This window comes from Mauremys mutica, chromosome 12 (assembly GCF_020497125.1).
Source record: "Mauremys mutica isolate MM-2020 ecotype Southern chromosome 12, ASM2049712v1, whole genome shotgun sequence".
Classification (NCBI taxonomy): Eukaryota; Metazoa; Chordata; order Testudines; family Geoemydidae; genus Mauremys; species Mauremys mutica.
The window spans coordinates 51,141,371-51,147,370 of NC_059083.1; the positions used below are offsets into that span (position 1 = coordinate 51,141,371).

Below are 6,000 nucleotides of genomic sequence, written 5' to 3' on the forward strand. Positions count from 1 at the left end.
CCTAACTGTCTATGTAGCACATGTCGTGGGTAAAATCCCCCATAGTCTTCAGCATGTCATAGTTCAGAAGAACTCTTTGGCCATAGCAGAGGTAGTTAGTAGCACTGGACTTTCATCATTACTGTGATCAGGGGTGGCTCTAGCAATTGCGCCGCCCCAAGGAGGGCGGCACACCGCGTGAGGCGCTCTGGCGGTCGCCGGTCCCACGGCTCCAGTGGACCTCCTGCAGACGTGCCTGCGGAGGGTCCGCTGGTCCCGCGGCTCCGGTGGACCATCCGCAGGCATGCCTGCGGGAGATCCACCCGAGCTGCGGGACCAGCGGACCCTCCGCAGGCATGCCTGTGGCAGGTCCACCGGAGCTGCCGGACGACCGGACCCTCCGCAGGCATGCCTGCGGGAGGTCCACCGGAGCCGCCTGCCGCCCTCCCGGTGGCATGCTGCACCAAGCGCGCGCTTGGCGCGCTGGGGTCTAGAGCCGGCCCTGACTGTGATGGTCATGTAGCAGATATGGGCTGGCTACAGAGCTTCCCTCTCAGCCAGATACACACCAGATGTATCACAAAATCCTTTAATGCTGTGCCAAGTATGGCTGAGGTCAGCTTAAATATGGTATTTTACACACAGCACTACCTAGGGATGAACAGCTGTGACGGTGCTGCCCGTGGGAGCCAGCTGAGGTCACTTAATCAGGGTGAACTGCAAACCAAACGGGGCAGACAAACCCCAAATGCTGGTGGTTATTCCAATACTTAGATTTACCAACCAGCACAAAACAGCTTCTACAGTACCTCACTGGTCACTAAGAAGTCCAAACCACGCAGTTCCCTTAAAGTGCCCAGCCTCAGGCCTCCGTCCAGACACACCTGTCAGATATGATGATGATTCCTAAGAATCTTACTTCATCATATAAAAGAAAAGGTTCTTCCAATCCCAAAGGATCAGCCACATACCCAGGTCCAATTATAACTTAGATCTTACCCAAAATACACGCTATAGTCAATTCTTATTAACTAAGCTAAAATTTATTAAAAAAGAAAAGAGAGAGAGTGTTGGTTAAAAGATTAATCTACAGAGAGACTTGAATTCAATTCTTGACGTTTAGATACACAGCAGAGATGAGCTTGTAGTTGCCAAAAGTCCTTTTAGAAATAGTCCATAGGTTATAGTCCAATGTCCATATTCAGGGTGGCTCCAGTCAATGACTGGGGATCTCAATCCTTATGGCTTAAGGTTTCCCCCTCTTGAAACCCAAAGCAGATCTGAGATGAAGAAGGATCGTGTCCCAGGCTTCTTATACATTTCCAACAGCCTTTCGGCCTGAGAAAACAATAGGCTTAACTCCTTCTCCCAAACATCCTGGCAATTAGCACAGAGTAATTTATCCATTAAACAGTTCAGATACAGGTTAGCACAACCTTCAAAGAGACACATAGACAATAATACTATTTCACTCAAGTATCATCATAAATGTTAATATTCCTTTTATTGATCTTTGAATTAAAACTATAGCAATAGACAAGACTTGTTTGCTGACATCACAAGACCTGAGCAAACATCTCCCCTTCTACCTCTAACAATGCAGACTTGCATTTCAAAGCTCTAGTCATTTACATATCTTCCTAACCCGTCCTCAAGGTTCACCCATGGGTCAGGTCAGTCTATGAGTTAATTAACTCTTTCTGGCCCTGTCATCTTTCAATGAGATATTATATCACAGTCATAATGTCACAACAGCATAATACAGTTTAGCGTTCCATTCCATCTCCCCCTTTAAGTTCTACATTCCTACCATTTATAATATTTCCGTTATCAGACTGTCTTTGAAGTTCAGTGCGGATCAGTCTGTTAGGTGTCTCTGAATGGTGCTGGTGTTCTAATTACATGACCCGAACAGGTAATAGCTTGGTCATCTGGCTGTCCATTAGTTCCACCGACTGACTATGGTTTGTCTGGAATCCTTGAGTCATCTTCTTGTTCTGCATCCACCATCTGTAGAGTTTCCTCAGTTGATTGTTCTTTCTGAGGAACAAACTGTAGATGTTGACAGTTTCTGTTGAACTCTCTTCTCTTGGTCTGGATCACATACAATCTGGGTGTTGAATTCTTTTACTGCACAACAGCTGGAGTATTCCATTCTTTTTCTCCATCCAGTTTGGCACAAACATGGTCACCGGGTTCTAGGCCTGGTAGTTTTCTGCATGATGTCTGTTGTAGAAGTGTTCACAAGCTCTTTTTGTCTTTATTTGATTTGGCTACTCTCTGCATCTGACAACTTCAGAGACAGATTGTTTTCCAAAGTTGGGAGGGTTGTTCTGAGCTATCTTACCATCAAGAGTTGTGCTGCACTATATCCAGTAGCTGCTATTGGTGTTGATCTATAACTCAGTAGAGGAAAGAATGGATCTTCCTACTGAAGGATATTCTTGGCTGTCTGCACAGCTCTCAGCCTCTCCATTCGCTTGCGAGTAATATGGGCTTCTCGTAACATGAGGAAGATCATATTTTGTTTGGATAAATTAAATTCTACGTCAGTGAATTGTGGTCCATGCTCTGTCGCAAGTTCTTCTGGAACCCTGAAATGACCAAAAGTGCACGTCAATTGCTCTATAACACTCTGGTGTGTTACATCTTTCAAGTACACTATTTCTATACACCTGGAAAAATAGTCCATGGCTAGCAGGTAAAAATGTCATCTGAATTCACATAAATCTTCAACTAGTCTCTTTTAAGTTCTCTTTCATTCAGACTAGCTCCTTATTAGTGTCACTAATTATTACTGGCCATATCTTTTTCCCTGCCGCCTTCAGTAAAAGAGCTATGGGAGCCCAAGGGGAAATGTTTCTACCAAGGGCAAATTTAACAGCGGCTCTGGAGTGTTTCATAACTAATGTCCTGAGCCTGGCCTGCTCGTACCAGTGCGTTTCTGGGGATGTTGACAGTCGCTCAATGCAAATCACTGGGATTTGGGCTCCTAAATTGCTGGAACACATTTGAAATAGAGCTGGGGGTAATTTTGGTGGTAAATAGTTTATTTGCTGAAAAATTATAAATTGGATCGACTGAAATTATTCCTGAGTCCATGTCAAGTTTGCTGAATAGTTTCAATGAACACAAAAAGGTGCCACCTCTTCCCTTGTAGTCTTTAGCCCAGTGGCTGGGCCCTCAGCTGGGAGCCCCAGGTTCAATCCCCCTGGATGATGTGGGAAAGAATTGGAATGTGGGTCTCACGCCCTCAGGTGAGGGCTGGAACCGCTGCGCTCCAGGTGTCTGATGTGGGGCTCCCTCAATCTCTCCTGCTGAAAATGTCCCCCTGTGTCTAAACACTGCCATGGGCACTGGGCAAGAGTTTGGGAGTGAGAATGACTCTGCAGCCTAGTGGGTCAGGCCCCTACCTGGGAGCCCAGAGTCCAGCTCCTCTGCTCCAGTGACCCTGTAATTATTGATCCATAACCCCAGTGAGGGGAGGGGTTATGGCCCCTGGCACAGCAGTGTCTCAGCCATGTCAGTGCCCCACTGCAAACCCCTAGTGCAGATGCGGGTCTGAACTGGGACTGGCCCATGGTGCAGCTTCTCCCAGATGGAGGGGGCAGGATCCTTTCTGAGGATTGGAAACATGTGAGACGCAGAGACACATGCCAGGATCTGCCTGACAATCCTGAGAGATTCGATTATCAGTGTGTGTGGGGATGGCACCAACCTGCTCTTAGTAACAAACCAGCCACACACGGCTCCAAAGCAACAGAGATTCCCTGGGGCCTGGTCCCTTCACCTCCCTCTTGCCCCCCTTCATCTTCCCTGGCACCTGCCCCTCCCTTACCCTTTCCTCTCCTGGCACACACTCCACCTGCCCCTTCCCTCCTTTTGTCTACCCCTTCCTTTTCCCTCTTCAGTCCCCCATCACCTGCCCCTCCCCCTGCCCCTCTGGTGCTCACCTCTTCCCTTGCCCCCCTCTACCTCCAACATCTCCTTTTGCTCATTGTTCTCCTGGTGCCTGCCCCTCCCCCAGCAGCATTGCTGCTCTTCTTGCCCTCCTTCAGCCACTGGTGACTGCCCATGCCCTAGCTCCTGCAGCCCCTGGGAACTTTTCCTTCCCACCCCCCACTGTCCTCCTGGTGCCTGCTCCTCTTCCCCCCCGCCCATGCCCTTGTGCCTGCCCCTCCTCTTTGCCCCTTCCCCTCTACTCCTGTCACCTCCCCTCCCCTTTCCTCTCCTACCATCAGCCTGTCCCCTCCCACCCCTGCCCCCAATGACACCTTCTCACCCCTCTCCTGCTTCTCCTGCCCTTTCATTGTCTCCTCACAGGCAGACCGAGCCCTGACTCCCCTCAGGCAACAACCCCTCCCCCCAGTGATTAACAGGGGCGCAGGTTAATTTCCCTTTGATCCCAGTGACCAGCCCCTGCCCCCCGGCTCTGACTCTGTGACTCTCTCCTCAGTGGACGTGACGCTGGATCCAGACACGGCAAATCCCTGGCTCGTCCTGTCTGAGGATCGGAAATGTGTGAGACGCGGAGACACATGCCAGGATCTGCACGACAATCCTGAGAGATTTGATCATTGTTTCTGTGTCCTCGGAACTGAGCAGTTCACGGGTGGGAGGCACTACTGGGAGGTGGATGTGGGAGACAAGCTACGCTGGGACCTGGGAGTTTGTAAGGAATCTGTGCGCAGGAAGGGGAAGGTCACGTACACACCTAGGAATGGATACTGGGTCATGTGGCTGAGGGGGGGGATGTACAAGGCCAGTACCCACCCCAAGACCTCCCTCCCCATGAGCATCAGGCCCAGCCGGGTGGGGATTTTCCTGGACTATGAGGCGGGTGAGGTCTCGTTTTACAATGTGACTGACAGGTCCCATCTCTTCACTTTCACTGGCACCTTCTCCGGGGCGCTCCGCCCTTATTTCCATCCCTGTCGCTGGGGTAAAAAGGTGGCTCCCCTGAAAATCTGCCCAGTCCCAGCTCAGGCCGGAGGGAATCTCTGTCCCTGACAGTGACCCCGCGGCACAGACTGGCCCCTCCCAGCCATGCTGCTCTTCCCGCCCCCAGTGGGGGAGGCCAATTGCTGCAGCAATTGGACTTCCTGTGCTGACAATACACTGCCAGTTTCCCTTTTCAACTGGAGGTTCCAGTCAAAAACCAGACACCTGGGAACCCCCAGCCCCCACCTTTCCCGTCCCCTGCCCCAGGGGTAGCAGATGGTGGTGCATGGGGGTGATTCACTCCTATCAGAAATGTAGTACCTCTGTGAAATCTCAATGTAAAATATGAATGAAAGAAGATTATTCTAATTTAGAAAATATTATTGCAACAAGGTGTAGATACAAGAATATTTTAATTTTCATTTCAACTCTATTTCAAAAACAAGCATCTAAACATATTTTTAGACATGGAATTATTTACATTTATTTTTTTATTCTTTCCTCAAATCTATATTGAAGTTTAACTTCTCTAAATAACCTCATTTGTATTTCAACTGTGGAATTTCAAGAAATCCAAAATATTTATCTTAACAAAATAAACGATTAAATTGTCAGACTGGGTTGTTCAGTGACAATGTACAGCACAGGTGTGTCATAAACATCACAACTACACATGTGCAGCTGCTCTCTCTCTCTCCCCCCCTCTCTTTATTGTCTTCACTGGTTCTCTGGCAGGCAGGGCGCATACACCCACCTCCTGCACTACACCTTTGAAAATTAATAGGTGAAAAAATGATCGAATTAATTAAGCAATATATTTAAGTAAACTCACACAAGATTATATAATATTCTTTAAGCTTCTGTCTGCATTAATTCATATAATTTTTAACTTTCTAGCTACTTATAATTGGTAATCAAGATATGACCTTTCCTTTCTTTTTCTCACATCAATTAACAAAACACCATCCCCAGCCTCAAATGCTATCAATAGAAATCTCTTCTACAATCTCCATTTTTTAGTTTATTTTTCTTTAGAAATATTATTTGCAGGCAATGCACTGTCAGTGTCCATTGTTGATT

At 48.0% G+C, this 6,000-nt stretch overlaps 1 pseudogene; it reads left to right on the plus strand.

Annotated features, from left to right (window-relative positions):
• The window catches only part of LOC123345326, a 33,950-nt pseudogene extending 28,451 nt beyond the window's left edge, over nucleotides 1–5,499 (plus strand).
• The last annotated feature ends 501 nt before the right edge of the window (nucleotides 5,500–6,000 follow it).